This window comes from Scyliorhinus torazame, chromosome 15 (genome assembly GCF_047496885.1).
Source record: "Scyliorhinus torazame isolate Kashiwa2021f chromosome 15, sScyTor2.1, whole genome shotgun sequence".
In the NCBI taxonomy this organism is placed as follows: Eukaryota; Metazoa; Chordata; class Chondrichthyes; order Carcharhiniformes; family Scyliorhinidae; genus Scyliorhinus; species Scyliorhinus torazame.
The window spans coordinates 5,556,984-5,575,917 of record NC_092721.1 but is presented as its reverse complement, the minus strand read 5'-3'; the positions used below and the strand labels follow the sequence as shown (position 1 = coordinate 5,575,917).

The window sequence follows — 18,934 nt, the reverse complement described above, 5'->3', positions numbered from 1 at the left end:
CCACATTAGCAAGATCCTTCGCCGGGCTACTAGAGACGCAACGGCCAGAATGCCGGCCTCTTTCGCCTCCTGCACTCCCGGCTCGTCCACTACTCCAAATATTGCTAGCCCCCAGCTTGGCTTGACCCGGACTTTCACCACCTGAGATATTGCTGCCGCCACTCCTCTCCAGAACCCCACCAGTGCCGGGCATGACTAAAACATATGGACATGGTTTGCCGGGCTCCCTGAGCACCTTCCACATCTGTCCTCTACCCCAAAGAACCTACTCAACCTCGCCCCCGTCAAGTGAGCTCTGTGAACGACCTTAAATTGTATCAGGCTGAGCCTGGCACACGAGGAGGAATTAACCCTACCTAGGGCATCAGCCCACAGACCTTCCTTAATCTCCTCCCCCAGCTCCTCCTCCCATTTACCCTTCAGCTCTTCTACCAGCGCTTCCCCCTCTTCTTTCATCTCCTGGTGTATTGCCGACACCTTGCCCTCCCCGAATCATACACCCGAGATCACCGTCTTGAATTTCTTGTGCCGGGAGCAACAGGAATTCCCTCACCCGTCGCCTCACCTGCATATATCTAAAGGCATTTCCTGGGGGTAACTCGAACTTCTCCTCCAGTGCCCCTAGGCTCGCAAACGTCACGTCAATGAACAGGTCCCCCATTTTTCTAATCCCCGCCCGATGCCAGCTCTGGAACCCCCCGTCCATCTTCCCCGGGACAGACCGATGGTTACCCCTGATCGGGGACCACACAGAGGCTCCCATTGCACCCCGGTGCCGTCTCCACTGGCCCCAGATCCTTAGCGTTGCCGCCACCACCGGGCTCGTGGTGTACCTTGTCGGCGAGAGCGGCAGCGGTGCCGTCACCAACGCCCCCAGGCTCGTTCCTTTGCAGGACGCCATCTCCATCCTCTTCCATGCCGCCCCCTCTCCCTCCATCACCCACTTGCGGATCATCGTCACATTTGCTGCCCAGTAGTAGCTCCCTAGGTTTGGCAGCGCCAACCCTCCTCGGTCCCTACTGCGTTCCAGGAACCCTCTCCTTACCCTCGGGGTCCTATTCGCCCACACAAACCCCATAATACTCCTACCTACTCTCTTGAAAAAGGCCTTGGTGATCACGATGGGAAGGCACTGAAACGCAAACAGAAACCTCGGAAGGACCACCATTTTGACCGACTGCACTCTACCCGCCAGTGAGAGCGGTAACATGTCCCATCTTTTGAAATCCTCCTCCATTTGCTCCACCAACCTCGTCAGATTCAGTTTATGTAGGGCCCCCCAACTCCTGGCTATCTGGATCCCCAGATACCAAATGCTCCCCTCCGCCCTCCTCAGCGGTAGGTCCCCTATCCCTCTTTCTTGGACCCCTGCCTGTAATACAAAGAGCTCACTCTTCCCTACATTGAGCTTATAGCCCGAAAACTCCCCAAACTCCCTTAGAGTCTGCATGACCTCCACCATCCCCTCCATTGGATCCGCCACGTACAGCAACAGGTCATCCGCATATAGCGACACCCGATGCTCTTCTCCCCCTCGGACCACCCCCCTCCATTTATTAGACTCCCTCAATGACATGGCCAATGCAAACAACAGGGGGGACAGGGGGCACCCCTGCAAGTTGCTCGGTACAGCCGAAAGTACTCCGATCTCCGCCGGTTCGTCACTACACTCGCCACCGGGGCTCTGAAAAGGAGCTTAACCCAACTGATAAACCCTCCCCCGAACCCAAACCTACGCAGCACCTCCCAGAGGTACTCCCACTCTACTCGGTCAAAGGCCTTCTCCGCGTCCATAGCTGCCACTATCTCCGCCTCTCCCTCCTCCGATGGCAGTTGGTCCATGTCCCGCTTTAGGATCAAAGAAATTGTCGCTTCCGACATTGTCGAGGGCAGAGTCCCCTCCTCTCTTGCCTCATTAAAGGTCCTTACTAGTAGCGGGGCCAACGGGTCTACGTACTCCCTGTAGAACTCCACCGGGAACCCGTCCGGTCCCGGGGCCTTCCCCGCCTGCATACTCCCCAAACCCTTGCTCAGCTCCTCCAACCCAATTGGTGCCCCCTAACCAGCCACCTCTTGCTCCTCCACCCTTGGGAATCTCAGTTGGTCTAGGAATCGTCTCATCCCCTCTTCCCCCGCTGGGGGCTGGGATCTGTACAGCTCTTCATAGAAGGCCTTAAATACCTCGTTTATTTTTGTCGCACTCCGAACCGTGGCTCCCCTTCCATCTTTGACTCCCCCTATTTCCCTCGCTGCCATCCTCTTACGGAGCTGGTGTGCCAGCATCCGACCAGCCTTTTCCCTATACTCATAGGTCACCCCCTGCGCCTTCCTCCACTGTGCCTCCGCCTTCCCCGTGGTCAACAGGTCAAACTCCGTCTGGAGCCGTCTTTCCCCAAGTAACCTTTCCTCCGGGGCCTCTGCGTATCTCCTGTCCACTCTCAAAATCTCCCCCACTAACCTCTCCCTTTCCATGCCCTGTCTTCTCCCCATGAGCCCTGATGGAGATTAGCTCTCCCCTGATCACCGCCTTCAACGCCTCCCATACCACCCCCACCCGCACCTCCCCATTGTCGTTGGCCTCCAAGTACCTTTCAATACACCCCCTCACCTTCCCACACACCACCTCATCTGCCAGCAGTCCCACATCCAGCCGCCATAGCGGGCGTTGGTCCCTCTCCTCTCCCAGCTCCAGTTCCACCCAGTGCGGGGCGTGGTCCGAACGGCTATGGCCGAATACTCTGTCCCCTCCACCCTCAGGATGAGCGCCCTGCCCAGAACAAAAAAATCTATCCGGGAGTAGGCTTTGTGCACATGGGAGAAAAAAGAAAATTCCCTGGCCTGCGGCCTTGCAAACCGCCATGGGTCCACTCCCCCCATCTGATCCATAAACCCCCTAAGCACCTTGGCCGCCGCCGGCCTCTTTCCAGTCCTTGATTTGGAGCGGTCCAGTGCTGGATCCAACACTGTATTGAAGTCCCCTCCCATTATCAGGCCTCTGATCTCCAGGTCCGTAATGCGCCCCAACATGCTTCATGAATCCAGCATCATCCCAGTTCGGGGCGTACACGTTTACCAACACCACCCACGTCCCCTGCAACATACCGCTCACCATCACATATTGCCCTCCATTATCCACTACGATAGTCTTGGCCTCAAATGATACCCGCTTTCCCACCAATATTGCACCCCTCTATTCTTTGCGTCCAGTCCAGAGTGGAATACCTGTCCTACCCATCCCTTTCTTAACCTGACCTGGTCCGCCACCTTCAGGTGTGTCTCTTGGAGCATGACCACGTCTGCCTTCAGTCCCTTTAAGTGCGCGAACACTCGAGCTCTCTTCACCGGCCCATTCAGGCCCCTCACATTCCACGTTATCAGCCGGATTGGAGGGGCTATCAGCCGGATTGGAGGGGCTATCAGCCGGATTGGAGGGGCTATCAGCCGGATTGGAGGGGCTATCAGCCGGATTGGAGGGGCTATCAGCCGGATTGGAGGGGCTATCAGCCGGATTGGAGGGGCTATCAGCCGGATTGGAGGGGCTCTCACCCCGCCCCCCCACTGCCGACTAGCCATCCCATGTAACATTTCCTGCGCGTGATTGACCCCCTATATACAACAACCATCACACAACAAACCTCAAACATCCCCCCCCCACCCTCACAAACCCTCAGTTAGATTCCAACTTTTCGGTTTGTATGAAGGTCCACGCCTCTTCAGGCATTTCGAAGTAATAGTGTTGGTCCTTGTATGTGACCCACAGTCACGCTGGCTGCAGCATTCCGAATTTCACTCCTTTCCGGTGCAACTTCACTCCTTTCCGGTGCAACACCGCTTTGGCCCAGTTGAAACCCGCTCTCCGCTTTGCAACCTCCGTGCTCCAGTCCGGGTATATTCGGATCTCTGCATTGTCCCACTTACTGCTCCGCTCCTTCTTGGCCCATTTCAGGACCCTCTCTCTGTCCGTGATCCGGTGAAATCTCACCACCATCGCCCTTGGTGGCTCATTTGCCTGGGGCTTCTTCGCCAGCACCCGATGTGCCCCGTCCAACTCCAGCGACTTCGAAGGGGCCTCCGCGCCCATCATCGCCCCGAGCATCGTGCTCGCGTATGCCCCGGCATCGGCCCCCTCCACTCCTTCAGGGAGACCCAGGATCCGCAGATTCTTTCTCCTCGACCTGTTCTCCAGGTCTTCGAGTCTTCCCGCCCACCTCTTGTGTAGCGCCTCGTGCTGCTCCACTCTCACCGCCAGGCCCAAGATCTCGTCCTCATTCTCACTGACTCTTTTCTGTACCTCCTGGATCTTTACTTCGTGGGCCTTCTGGGTTATCCCTCGTCCTTCAATTACCGCCAGCATAGGCGCCAGCATCTCCTTGCGCAGCTCCTCGAAGCAGCGCTTGATGAACTCCTGCAGCTCCGGCCCGCACTCCGCTTTGTCCCCGGCCGCCGCCATTTTGCTTTTTTCCCCTCGCTTCTCCTGCTGCTCCAATGCCGCTTTTTTGGCCGTTGCACTTCAGGTCCGGTCCATAAAAGTTGGAGGGGGACCTCTCTCTTCCCTTCCCCACGGGTTGTCTTTGAAGAAATTCCGTTGGGGCTCCTCTAGCGAGCCCGAAAGTCCGTAATAGCGGGAGCTGCCGAATCGTGCGGCTTAGCTCCGCATAGCCGCAACCGGAAGTCGTATGACGGCACTTTAACCTGTCGTCCCCTCTGGGTAGGCGAAGAACTTGGAACCTGCCTCCGTACAAAGTCCCGCACTTGAAGATACCGAAACCCGTTCCCACCCCGCAAATCAAACTCCCCCTTAATGTCTCCAAGGTCGGAAAGCTCTCTTGGATGAATAGATCCCCAAATTTCTCAATTCCTGCCCGCTGCCATACCTTAAAGCCCCATCCAGCCCGCCCGGGGCAAACCTGTGATTGTCACAGATCGGTGACCACACTGACGCCCCCTCCAGTCTCATATGCTGCCTCCATTGCCCCCACACCCTGAGGGCTGCCACCATCACAGGATTCGTAGAGTACCGAGCCATAGAGAATGGCAGAGGCATCGTCAGTAAAGCCTCCAAACTCGTACCTTTGCAGATTGCTGCCTCCATCCGCTCCCAGACAGACACCTCCCCCACTACCCACTTCCTGACCATCAATATGTTGGCCGCCCAGTAACAGTTAATAAAGGTTGGGGGAGCCAAGCTCCCCTCTCCGCGATCCGTTCCAGGAGTGCCCTCTTTACTCTCGGGGTTTTACCCGTCCATACAAACCTCGATATTGCTGCATTCATACTTCTGAAAAAAGCCTTTGGGACAAAAATCGGGAGACATTGAAACAAGAAAAGTAGTTTCGGAAGGACCGTCATCTTCACCGTCTGAACTTGGGTGGAGTTACAGGGATAGGGTAGAGGTGCAAGCTTGGGTAGGGTGCTCTTTCCAAGGGCTGGTGCAGACTCGATGGGCCGAATGACCTCCTTCTGCACAGTAAATTCTATGATTCTAACCATCCCCGCCAGCGTCAGTGGGAGCATGTCCCATCTACGGAAATCCCTTCTCATTTGATCCACTGCTTCGCCCGAATTTAACTTGCGAAGCTGCCCCCAATCCTTGCCCACTTAAATCCCCAGATACCTAAAACTCTTCCCAACCACTTTAGAAGGTAGCTCCTTCAGCCTCCTTTCCTGCCCCCGTGCCTGGATTCCGAACATCTCGCTCTTTCCCATATTTAGCTTATAGCCTGAAAATCGCCCAAATTCTTCTAATAACTCCATGATTTCGGTCATCCCCCCCACCGGGTCTGTGACATCAAGCAGCAAATCGTCCGCATAGAGAGAGACCCTGTGTTTCCGCCCCCCCCCCCCCCCCAATCCCCTCACTATACCCTGTCAGACATTTGCTGCTCTCAGGGCCATTGCTAAGGGCTCTATGGCCAGAGCGGGCATCCTTGCCTTGTCCCACAACATAGACTAAAGTATTCCAACCGATCTCGGTTAGTTCTTACGTTTGCCACCGGGGCCTGGTACAATAACTCCACAAATCCCTGCCCAAACCCAAACCTGCCTAAAATATCCCATAGATACTTCCACTCCACCCAGTCGAAAGCTTTCTCCACGTCCATGGCAACTACCATCTCAGCCTCGCACCCCTCCACTGGCATCATAATTACATTAAGAAGCCATCTAATGTTGGATGTCACAATTTACAAATCGTGTCTGATCCTTCCCAATTGTCTCCGGGACACAATCCTCTATTCGAGTGGCCAGGATCTTTGCCAATAATTTGGCATCTACATTCAAGAGGGAGATTGGCCTGTACGATCCACAGCTCTCCGGATCCTTGTCTTGCTTCAGGATGAGAGAGATTGATGCCTGTGATAACGTTGGGGGGGGGGGTACTCCCAGCTCCTTGGGCTCGTCAAAAGCCTTAACCAGGAGCGGCCCCAGTAACCCAGAGAACTTCTTATAAAATTCCACTGGGAATCCGTCAGGTCCCAGGGCTTTACCCGATTGCATCGCCCCCAGTCCATCTATCACCTCCCCAAGCCCAATTGGGCCCCCCCAGGGCCTCCACCAGCTCCTCATTTACCTTCGGGAACTCTAGCCTCCCCAGGAATTGATTCATGCCCTCCTCCCATCCGAGGGTTCCGGCTCTGTCGCTGGTTATAAAATTCACGGAGCACGTCATTCACCGCCCCCGGGTCCGTCACCATCTTCCCCCTCAAATCCTTTATTTTCCCTATTTCTCTCGCCGCCTCCTGTTTCCTCAGCCAGCATCCTGCTCGCTGTCTCCCCATGTTCATATATTGCCCCTTTTACCCTCCTCAGCTGACCCTCCGCCTTTCCTGTGGAAAGGAGCCCAAACTCCACTTGAAGTCTCTGAAGCTCCTTCAGGAGCTCCTCATTTGCAGACTCCGAATATCTCCTGTCCACCTGTAAGATTTCTCCTACCAACCTGTCCAGCTCCGACCGCTCAGTTTTATCCCTGTGGGCTCAAATCGAAATACATTCCCCTCTAACAACCACTTTCACGGTCTCCCAGACCACCCAAGCTGCAGTCTCTCCAGTGTCATTAATCTTTATGTACCCCCCGAATGGCCTCCCTCACTCGCTCACAGATCTCCTCATCCGCTAACAGTCCTGTATCTAGTCTCCACTGTGGGCGCTGGGACATTCCCGTGTTTGCTCGTAGACCTATCCAGTGAGGTGCGTGATCTGAAACCACAATTGCTGAGTCCTCACTGTCCTCAACCCCTGCTAACAGTGTTTCATCTAGCACAAAGAAATCTACCCTGGAGTACGCATTATGTACATGGGAGTAAAATGAATATTCCCTGCTCCTTGGTCTCTCAAATCTACACGGATCCACCCCTCCCATGCGCTCCATGAACCCCTGCAGTTCCTTCGCCATTGTTGATAGTTCCCCCGACCTAGCACTCGACCGGTCCAGCCTCAGGTCCAGGACCGTATTAAAGTCACCCCCATGATCAGCAGTGCGAGTCAAGGTCTGGGATCTTTCCCAGCACCTTCCTGATAAACGTGACATCATCCCAGTTTGGGGCATATATATTCACCAGCACCACTGCCATTCCCTCTAGCTTCCCACTAACCATATTAATCTGCCTCCCGGGTCTACCTCCATCCTCCCCACCTCGAATGTCACCCTTTTGTTAATCAGGATGGCCACCCCCCTTGTTTTAAAGTCCAGTCCTGAGTGAAACACTTGCCCGACTCATCCCTTCTTTCATCTAATTTGGTCTCCCAGCTTCAAGTGTGTCTCCTGTAACAGAGCCACGTCCGCTTTTAACTGTCTCAGGTGTGCGAACACACGAGCTCTCTTAACCGGCCCGTTCAGTCTACGAACATTCCACGTAACCAGTCTGGTCACGAGGGGCTCTTGCCCCCCTCCCCTGTCGATCAGCCATGACCTTTCCTAGGCCAGCTCTTAGCCCGTGTTCCGCACCTCACTTGATCAGCCCCTCGGCAGCGACCGCCATCTGATTTCCATCTCCAGTCTCCTAGCTGTCCCTTACCCGTCAGCAGTCCCCACCCCCACTTCATCTCTCCTCAGCTCTCCCCCCACTTCGCTCCTGTGGACCAGCTGTCCAGCTAGCTCAGCATCTCCCACCCGCTGACGCCAAGAAACCTGCCATCTGCCAGATTCTATCACCCCTAAACACAGCACATGCACTCAACACAGTACAACAATCGCCAAAAACATACAAACCATCCCCCGACACGCAGGCAACAAGGCCAACCCCTCTCCCTTTAACCGATTCTTATCAGTCCCATCACCTTCAAACAGAATCAAACACAATAGAAGACGCTTCAAGCAGCTTAAGCAAAATTATGCATGTAAGAATCAACCATCTTTTTTACAGAGAAAAAAAAACTCCCGTCGCAACTTAAAAGTTTTTTCTCTGTAATCCAGTACATAAAGCAATAAATCAGAATCAAATTACACAAGAAAAATCCTTTTCTTCCCGAACATCGCGACTTAACTCACAGAATTAAAAACTATTTTTCTCTCGCCCTGCTTTTTCCCTTCCCCCAAACTCAGTCCACCACAGTTTGAATTTAAAAGTCCATAAATTAGATAATTGTCCTTCACAAAAATAGCCACCTCTTCCGACGAGTTAAAGTACAGCTCCCGGTGAGCTGGGTATAGCAGTCCGAATTTAATGTCTTTCGCAAACTGGGCTGCCTTAACTTTGTTGAAACTGGTTCTCCTCTTTGCGAGTGCTGGTCCCCAGTCTTGGTACACCCGGATCTCTGATTCTTCCCACATGCACCGTTTTGTCTGCCTGGCCCACTTCATGATACGCTCCTTGTCGAGGAATCGATGTAGCCTCACCACCATGGCCCTCGGGGGGCCCACGACGCTGGGGCTTACGCACGAGCAGCCCATGTGCCCGGTCCACCTCCAGCGGCTTGTCAAATACATCAGCCCCGACCATCTCCTGCAACATCTTCCCCACATACGCTTCCGCATCCGATCCCTCCTTGCCCTCCGGCAGCCCGACGATTCAGATATTTTGCCTGCGAGACTGGTTCTCCAGGTCTTCTACCTTTTCCAGCAGTCGTTTCTGGCTGTCCTGTAGAATGCTAATTTCCAAAGCCATCGCAGCGGACTCCTCCTCTCGTTCAGTCGCCAGCTCCTGCAACTTTTGAATCTCCTGTCCCTGGGTCGTCATTTTCTCCTCCACCCGGTCCTTAATCATCTGGGTTACGTCTTCTGTACACTCCTTACGATGCTGGGCGAACTTCTCAACCAGGTACTCGACCCATTGCTCCATCGACCAGTGAGCACGCTTTGTCTTGTTACCATTGAGCTCGATAACCTGAGCCTTGCTTTCACTCATCTTTTGGTTTCTTCTTTTTCGACTCTTATTTGGACACGATTCCATAAATTGGGGGTCATCTCCTTTTCCTCTCCCTTTGATCAACTTATGTTGAGAAAATTTCTGAAAGATCCGGCTTAAAAACCACTAAAAGAGCACTAAGGGCGAGAGCAGCTGAACGTGCGACTATTCACTCCGTGGCCGCCATGGGAAATCATCCAATCATTAATATAAATAACAAATAACAGTGGACCCAGCACTGATCCCTGAAGCACGCCGCTGGTCACAGGCCTCCAGTCTGAAAAACAACTCTCTAAAACACTTTTTGTCTTCTGTCGTCAAGCCAATTTTGTATCATATCGGCTATCTCACCCTGGATCCAGTGAGGTTTCACCTTATGCAAAACCTACCATGCGGTACCTTGTCAAACGCCTTGCTAAAGTCCATGTAGACAACGTTGACTGCACTGCCTCATCTACCTTCTTGGTTACCCCTTCAAAAAACTCAAACAAATTAGTGAGACATGATTTTCCACTCACAAAGCCATGCTGACTGTCCCTAATCATTCCTTGCCTCTCTAAATGCCTGTAGATCCTGTCTCTCAGAATACCCTCCGGCAACATATCCACCACAGACGTTGGGCTAACCGTTCTGTAGTTCCCAGGCTTTTCCCTGCAGCCCTTCATAAACAAAGGCACGCACTTGCTACCAGGCACCTCACCTGTGGCTGTCGACGATTCAAATCTTTCGGCTAGGGGACCCGCAATTTCCTCCCTGGCCTCCCACAAATCCGGGATACATTTCATCAGATTCTGGGGAGTTATCTACCTTGATGAGCTCGGAGGCTTCCAGTATCTGTTTCTCTGTAATATGCACACTCATCAAGACATCACGATTTATCTCCCCAAGTTCCCTTTCGCAACAGTAAATACCAATGAGAAATCTTCATTTCAGATCTCGCCCATCTCTTGTGGATCTGCACATAGATGACCTTGTAGATCCTAAAGAGGCCCTCCTCTCTCCCGAGTTACTCTTTTGCCCTTTAAGAATAATAATCTTTATTATTGTCACAACTGTGGTGATGTGCATCAATGTAAATACATGTAGGCTAGCTAGACACTAGAGGGAACACCAGAGACATTACACACACACTCAACCAATAGACCAGTTAGATAGGACACTACCAATGGACATTCACGATACACAAGGAGGTGACACGACCACAGGGGGGCATTACACCAACCCAGAGATAAAGGACACCACACACATGATCTGCCTCTTTCCAGTGGAGACAGTCAGTGAGTACAGACACAGGGTTGATTCAATATCACCCCCACCACGTGGATTGCAGCAACTGGTTAGTCAGTCTGGGTAGCTATAGTAGGATTAGCAGTAGTGTCGAACCCGAGTAATAGAAGGTAAATAGTTTAATAAACGTGTTGAAGTTATCTCCACGTCTGAACCTTCCTTTGTCAAGTGCACCACAGAGAAGCCACTTATGCTACACCTAGAGCATAACAAATGATGGGACCAGCAGTGAACTGTTTCAATCCATATAGCCGTACCTCAGCGTACAGTGACAACCAGCAACGATACCCAGGCAAGATGTTCGAGATCCGGGTTCCGCAGTAGCTCCAGTGCCACGGCGATCTCCGCGAAAACTGGTGGGTTTTCCGGCAAAAGTTTGAAATCTCCCTGGTAGCAGCCGACCTACAAGACGTGGCCGATGCTGAAAAGACAAGAGCTTCTGCTCACCATCGCCAGTGCCAGAGCAGAAGAAATCTTTTAAAAATTCAAGTTCTCCAAAGGGCAAAACAGGAGTGACTTCCAGGCAGTCCTGGGCAAATTCGGCAAATACTTTGAGGAAAACACACTCCAACCAGCAAGAAAAGGTAAGAGAAGCGCCAGTACTCACCTCGAGGCCGAGATCCCGGAGCAGAGAACAATTTTGATCGACGGCCATCTTTCTAAAGGGACTGCAGTTGCGCGGGAAGCGCACAGAACGGGAAGGTCCGTTTGCACATGCGCGAGACGCCACGCATGCGCAATCATGAAAACGGTCCTCGGTACAGGAACAGCGATTTGCGCATGCGCAGATACTTCCTACTATGATGTCACATGCATCATGATGTCAGAGGCCCCGGACCATGCCCATTTAAAGGGGCAACGTCCCAAATCAAAGAAAAAATCTTTTAAAGCTGTAAAACAACCTTCTTTCACCTGGAATGACAGCACAATGCCTCAAATTGAACCAGGAAATGAAATTAACCTCTGAAGAACCCTGCAAAAAGCAATTACCTACGCCCAAACCGATGATTCCGACCTTGAATACATTGAAACCAACCTTTACATTTTCTCTGGACCTCACGAGCCCAATGCCAGCTCCGACGCAAACAGTGATGATATGGTCCTAGAAGACAACGACTCGGACAAAGCTTTCACCTTGGGAGGTTACCCCAGTACCAAATGCGAACTGCACTAGACGTATTGCACATTGGCGACCCCCGTATTGAATCCGACGCAGACGCGGGTTCGTTCTTCGGATTTGAGGATCTTCAGCCCAGCAGCTATGACATCCCGACTCGTGAGTGCAGGATTATGTTGCGGCCTGGCACCAAGAGACAGAAAGCGGTACAAGCCCACAGAGAGCGGCCTGCTGTCACACAGAGCGTGGTCCGCACACTGCTCAGGGTTCCCGACTCTACAAAAGAAGACATGCAAGACTCCACACTGCAGTCCTTGCATAAACAAGAAGTGACTCCAGTGTCACAAGCCTCCACAGTGAGCTCGTGGACAGACTCCACAATTGCAGAAACGCAAGACTCCAGAGCGCAGTCCTTGCACGAACAAGAAGTGACTCCAGTGTCACAAGCCTCCGCAGCGAGCTCGTGGACAGCTTCTACGATAGAAGAAACGCAAGACTCCAGAGCGCAGTCCTTGCACACACAAGACGTGACTCTAGTGTCACAAGCCTCCGCAGCGAGCTCGTGGACAGCCTCCACGATAGAAGCAACGCAAGACTCCGATGCGCAGTCCTTGCAGTAACAAGACCATGAAGGTCTAACAATCTCCTCGGACCAACTAGTGGCAGACGATGCAAGTCTGCCATGCTCAAGCAAAACAGCAAGAAGACTATGACAGTCTACCACGCTCCAGTGCACAGCAGGACGACCATGGCGGTCTATCATGCTACAGTGAAGAACAAAGCGACGATGACAGTCCAAGCCCAAATGAAGGACAACAGCAAATGACAGTCCACCCACATTATTTGCACCATCAGATGAAGACTCTGACAATTTACCCAACCCAAGTGAACAACAAGCAGCTACTGAGGATCTACCCACGGTATGTGAGACGAGTGACGACAGTATCCCACTTCCCATGCAAGATGTGCAAAGTGACAGACCTCAGCTAGTGTTCAGAGGCACTCGACGATCACTGAGACCACTGGTGACTCCGGTGACACCATGATACTTCCACCCTCATTCGCTCGAACCTCTCCACAAGTCAATGCATTCCTGCATGTTCCGACTCCAGACGTGCAGCTTCAAGAAATCTCAGCTGACTCCAGTCAACCTGCTAAGACTCCGGACGGGGAGCATCAACAAACCAACACTGACTCAGATAAAACAGACCAGACTCCAGATAGGGAGCAACCAAACGCCGACTCTGATTCACGTAAGCCGGACTTTACTCCAGACAGGGAGTGCCGCAACCTCAGTGATGGCACGCTCAGGGTGACAGTAGATGCCACAACGACAGGTGATGGATCACTTAACAATTACACTGGGTCAGTAATAACAAGCAGCGGCTACAGTCCAAGAGGAATACACCAATATTCACCACAGCTATGTCCACACATTTTTTCCACACCAGCAGTGCAGCCAATGACAGCTCATGCTGGACAAACCCAGTATTCAGGCATGCAGCAGCCAGCAGTCTATGCAGCATATTCTCAAACAGGCCAGCACTACGGATTGCCCACTAATGGAATCAAGACCGAAGGAGGATTACCGAAAGCGCAATCTGCACTACAGGCTGGATGCCTTAGTTACTGCCCAGGATTTGCTGCACCCTAGCCTGGCCAGACGGCATATCCCTATCAGATGCAAGGTTCTAGTTTCACACCATCACCAGGTATTTATGCGAGCAGCAATTCTGTTTCCAATTCGACAAGCTTCAACGGTTCTCAGCAGGATCACCCTTCCTGCACAACATGTGGCCAGAACCAGTATGTACAGTCTTATCCAACTTCAACATATGGCACATCCATGACCTCGAATGATACTGTTGATGGTATCTCTTCAACGTCAACACCTTATCAGCTTCAAGATGCCATCCAACAGCACTATCACAAACATCGAAAAAGAAAGGGACTCCAAATCAGACAGCGAAGTGATTTGACCACTTCTTGGTTCCTATGGCACAGGGACGTTGATGGCGTTCATAACCAAGAGAGACATTTGACCATGATAATTGATGGTTTTTGGACTCACACAAATGATTTGGACTTATTGTTTAATCACTGTTCCCATGACTTGTATATACCTTAACTTATCTACCTGTTTTTTGTTTAATTTTCTTAAAGTGTACAGAAAATATGTAACATATCAAAAAGGGGGGATGTGGTGATGTGCATCAATTTAAATACATGTAGGCTAGCTAGACACTAGAGGGAGCACCAGAGACATTACACACACACTCAACCAATAGATCAGTTAGATAGGACACGACCAATGGACATTCACGATACACACAGGTGACACGACCACAGAAGGGCATTACACCAACCCATAGAAAAGGACACCACACACATGATCTGCCTCTTTCCAGTGGAGACAGTCAGTGAGTACAGTCACAGGGTTGATTCAATAACACTCCTACCACATGGATTGCAGCAACTGGTTAGTCAGTCTGGGTAGCTAGAGTAAGATTAGCAGTAGTGTCGAACCCGAGTAATAGAAGTGTAAATAGTTTAATAAACGTGTTGAAGTTATCTCCACGTCTGTACCTTCTTTTGTCAAGTGCACCACAAGGAAGACGTTTATGCTACACCTAGAGCATAACAAATCAACAACTAGGCTTACGTTAACACTGCCATGAAGTTACTGTGAAAAGCCCCTAGTCGCCACATTCCAGCGCCTGTTCGGGTACAGAGGGAGAATTCAGAATGTCCAAATTACCCAATAGCACGTCTTTCAGTTGTGGGAAGAAACCAGAGCACCTGGAGGAAACCCACGCAGTCACGGGGAAAATTCCCAAGCCGGGAATCGAACCTGGGACCCTGCTCCCACTGCGCTACCATGCTACCCTTTAAGTATTTGTAGAGGCGCCTTGGATTCTCCTTTACCTTATTTGCCAAATCAATCTCATGTCCCCTTTTTGCCCTCCTGATTTCTCTCTTAACTCTACTCCGACAACCTCTATACTCTTCAAGGGATCCACTTGATCCCAGCTGCCGATGCATGTCATATGCTTCCTCCTTCTTTTTGACCAGGGCCTCAATATCCCGAGTCATCCAGCGTTCCCTACTTCTACCAGCCTTGCCCTTCACTCTAAAAGGAATGTGATCACCCTGAACCCAGGTTAACACTTTTGAAAGCCTCCCACTTACCAGCCGTCCCTTTGCCTGCCAACAGACTGCCCAATCAACTTCCTGTCTAATACCATCAAAATTGGCCTTGCCCCAATTTAGAATTTTAACTTTTGGGCCAGGCCTATCATTCTCCATAGCTATCTTAAAACTAATGGAGTTATGTTTCATTTCATTTTGTTATAGTCACTGGTCCCAAAGTGATCCCTCACTAACACTTCTGTCACCTGTCCTTCCTTATTTCCCAAGAGGTGGTCAAGTTTTGGTCTCCTTATCTGAGGGAGGATGTTCTTGCTCTAGAGGGAGTGCAGTGAAGGTTTACCAGACTGAAAGGATATGGGGGGAAAGCAGGATTAGGCTATTGAGTTGGATTATCAGCCATGATTATAACGAATAGGAGAGCAGGCTCAAAGTGCCGAGTGGCCTCCTCCTGCTCCTATTTTCTACGTTTCTATGAATCTAGCAATTTTCCAGCTTTTCTTAAGATAGTCTGAATACAGTTGTGTAGGATTTCATTCCTTCCCTTTCCAGTTACGTGGCCAGAAGATTTCACATTATAAAATTTCCCACCACTTTTTGTCATACTTTCTTGTTGAAGCCAGGCAGACTGTGGCACAGGTTTACAGTTTAATGAGCATTTACACAACAACCCCAGCAGTTAGCACGAATCCAGCTGGAATACGGTTTCAGTACTCCATCTGGAGGAGAATTGTACGCTGCACAGTCGGCTTGGCTCCTATTAGCCAATTTATACTAAACAAACTTTGAACACCAGGCTCCCCACTAATGTTAAGCTTCTGATATAAATGCAGCTCTAATGCATATATTGCAGAGTGCTCCAAGACGTATAATATGCCACTTGAAATCAGCATTAATTAATGTTGCAAATTCATACATGTCTTTTCCACTCACTTAATTCACACCCTACGGTTCATTTAGCAATGGGTTTCTTCTATTTCTTTTTAATGTTTTTCATCACAGGTTTGTGAAAAGCTTCAAATATGTTTTTAATACATTTTTAATCAATTTAGTACAACAGCGATTTAAAGGATATGTTGCTTGTAATGACATCAGTGTCTCTTACTCTTTGTAAATCTGTTAGTGTAGTTAAGTTATAAATTTGGTATGTAGGGGTGTGTCCAGTGGATAGATGAGAAATTAACGGCTGTTAAAATGGTTCGAACAAATGATGTTAGATAGGCTCAGAGACAGTGAAGTGGTTTGATTGTCTCCCACTTATGAGGAAGCTTTAACACAGTTCAACAAAGCTCATTGTTCTGGATTTTACTACATTTAGCACAAGAACATGAACAAGAGCAAGGGTGTGACCAGAACCAGGGGTCACAGTCTCAGGATTCAGGGTAAATCATGTCGGACAGAGATAAGGAGGCATTTCTTCACACAAAGCGTGGTGAGCCTGTGGAATGCATTACCACAGGAAGTAGTTGATGCTAAAACTTTGAATATATTCAAGAGGTGGCTGGATATAGCACTTGGGGAGAATGGGATCAAAGGCTATGGGGAGAAAGCAGGATTAGACTATTGAGTTGGATGATCAGCCATGATCGTGATGAATGGTGGAGCAGGCTCGAAGGGCCAAAAGGCCTCCTCCTGCTCCTATCTTCTATGTATCTATGTATGTAACATGGAGAAGGTTGGGACGAGAAAAATTCATTGAGGAAGAATATGCAACGTAATATAAGGAGGTATTAAAAATTCACAGATTGGGTAATGGTTAAATGAATTTGACAGATAAAGGTGAGGGAGGCACTTTAATAAGTAGAATAATTTACTTCATTTATTTGCTATGGTGTAGAAGAGCAAAGAGATACAGGTGAATAATTAAAAGCAGCTTTGCAGGTTAACAAAACAATTCAAAATGTTAACAAAGCTCTGGAATTTATTACTAAGAGTACGGAATTCAAAGTAGTGAAGTTTGAATTGTTCACAGAGTACTGTGAAAGAATGGTGTGTACAGAGTACAGAGACAGGGAAAGAATTGTGTGTCCTGGGAGACAATCCAAAACCAGGGACCATAAATACCAGATAGTTACGAATAAATCCAATGGAGAAACTTCTTGTGGAAGTGGTTGAGGCGAACAGCCTGGATGCTTTCAAAAGGAAACAAGAAGAATAAATGAAAGAAAAGGGAATAGAAAGATGAGGTGTGGCAGGCGGAATGGGAGGAGTCATGGGTGACATACAAGCATCATCACAGGCCCTCTGGCTGAACAGCCTTTCCTGTGCTATGTATTCTGTGTGATGCGATGAAGTGATTGTGATTTTACTGTGTGTGCCTGATACACATAGAATCATAGAAGAATCATAGAAGTTTACAGCATGGAAACAGGCCCTTCGGCCCAACCAGTCCATGCCGCCCAGTTTTTTACCATTAAGCTAGTCCCAGTTGCCCGCACTTGGCCCATAACCCTCTATACCCATCTTACCCATGTAACCATCTAAAATGAGTTTTTCACACATGCTGTGTGAAAAAACTGGCTGCCCATCAGACAGTTGACGATGTGTGTAGTGATCTGAAGGGGGTAGGCATTAATTTGTAAATGTCTAAATCACATTGCAGTCCCCTGGACTATCAGACCACAACTGGCAGAAGTGCCCAATTCCCATCACCAAGGCACAAAGGAGATTTTCCAGTCCCAAAGGGATGGACACAATAACCAACAAAGTTCATGACCAGCAGAGAAAACTTGGTTCTGAGGAAAGATTGGAAAATATTTGGCTATTCCCACTTTAAAATTAATAATGTGAGGCGATCGCAAAGATAAATGCAGGATCGTACGAGACCTGCATGGTACTCCTCTTTTAAACCCCAGCCTGTGCTGATCCAGCTCTGAAATAGTGAGTTGTTTTTAAGGTGCTTGGGGTAATGCACCACCTGGAAATCTCAAAAGCATGAATAAAAAAATATATAAATATTAAATCGCATTTACCTCAAATGTTTACAGATTTATTTTATCCTATGGAGTCAGTACACCTAGAATTTCTTGAACTAAAACAGAAAATATTGGACAATCGCAGCAGATCTGACAGCATCTGTGGACAGGGAAGGGGGCTAACATTTCGAGTCTGGATGACTCTTTGTCAACACTGAAAAAGCAAAATTTGCTTTTAACCTAGACGTCTTTCCTTCCATAGTCTTCGATCAATAATCCGTTCTGAAGCTTATTCCCCAACTCTCTGATCATTCCCCTCATGTACTTTCCTCGCTCTTACTTGGTCTCTTAAACACACCGTGTCTGTCACTCTATCCCTTTGTCAGTTATGATTACTCCAACTGGTTCTGTAATTCCAGCAATTTCTAGATTTTCCTGATTCTACCCCCTTTGTGCTCCCACTGAATCAGACATCAGTGGTCTTCCTGACCAGGGATTTACAGGTCGGTGCTGAAACTGGGCATTAGAATAAATTGGTATTAAAAGGTAGGCAAAGTAATACAGGTTCCAATTAGCGGGGGACAAAATGCAAGGCTGAAGTCAGGGAGCTCTTCATAAACATAAAACTTATTCATACTTTCCTACAATTCAAAAGTGATTCTTTGATTGACACATACTTTAGAATGCACTGAAAACATGAAAGGCTGGTGCATAATTTACAATGAACCCACTACACTGAGTGGGAGGGAGGAGTGGGAGGGAGGAGTGGGGGTGGGAGGAGTGGGGGTGGGGGAAGTTGATGCGTTGAGGCATGGGAATCATTGGGAACACTTCCTGGAATATTGTGCAACTTTCGTCTCCTTACCCAAGAATGGAGGTGCAACAAAGATTGACTCGGTTGTTCCCGGGGGATGAGAGGGATGTCCAGTGAAAAGAGGTTGTTTAGAATTGGCCTAAACTCTCTGGAGTTGAGAAGAATGAGAGACGATCACATTAAGACATTAAAGGTTCTGAGATGATTTGAAAGGTAGAAGGTGAGAGACTGTTTGTTTCCATGGCTAGAGTGTCTAGAGGCTCAGAAGGAGTGAGCCATTCAAGACTGAGATATGGGGTTGTAAATATTTGGC

The 18,934-nt window shown here is 49.6% G+C and overlaps 1 protein-coding gene across 4 annotated transcripts in view; it reads right to left on the bottom strand.

The window, feature by feature from the left end:
* Positions 1-18,934, bottom strand: part of cars2 (cysteinyl-tRNA synthetase 2, mitochondrial) — a 126,012-nt gene that overhangs the window by 104,355 nt on the left and 2,723 nt on the right. The window lies entirely within an intron of this gene.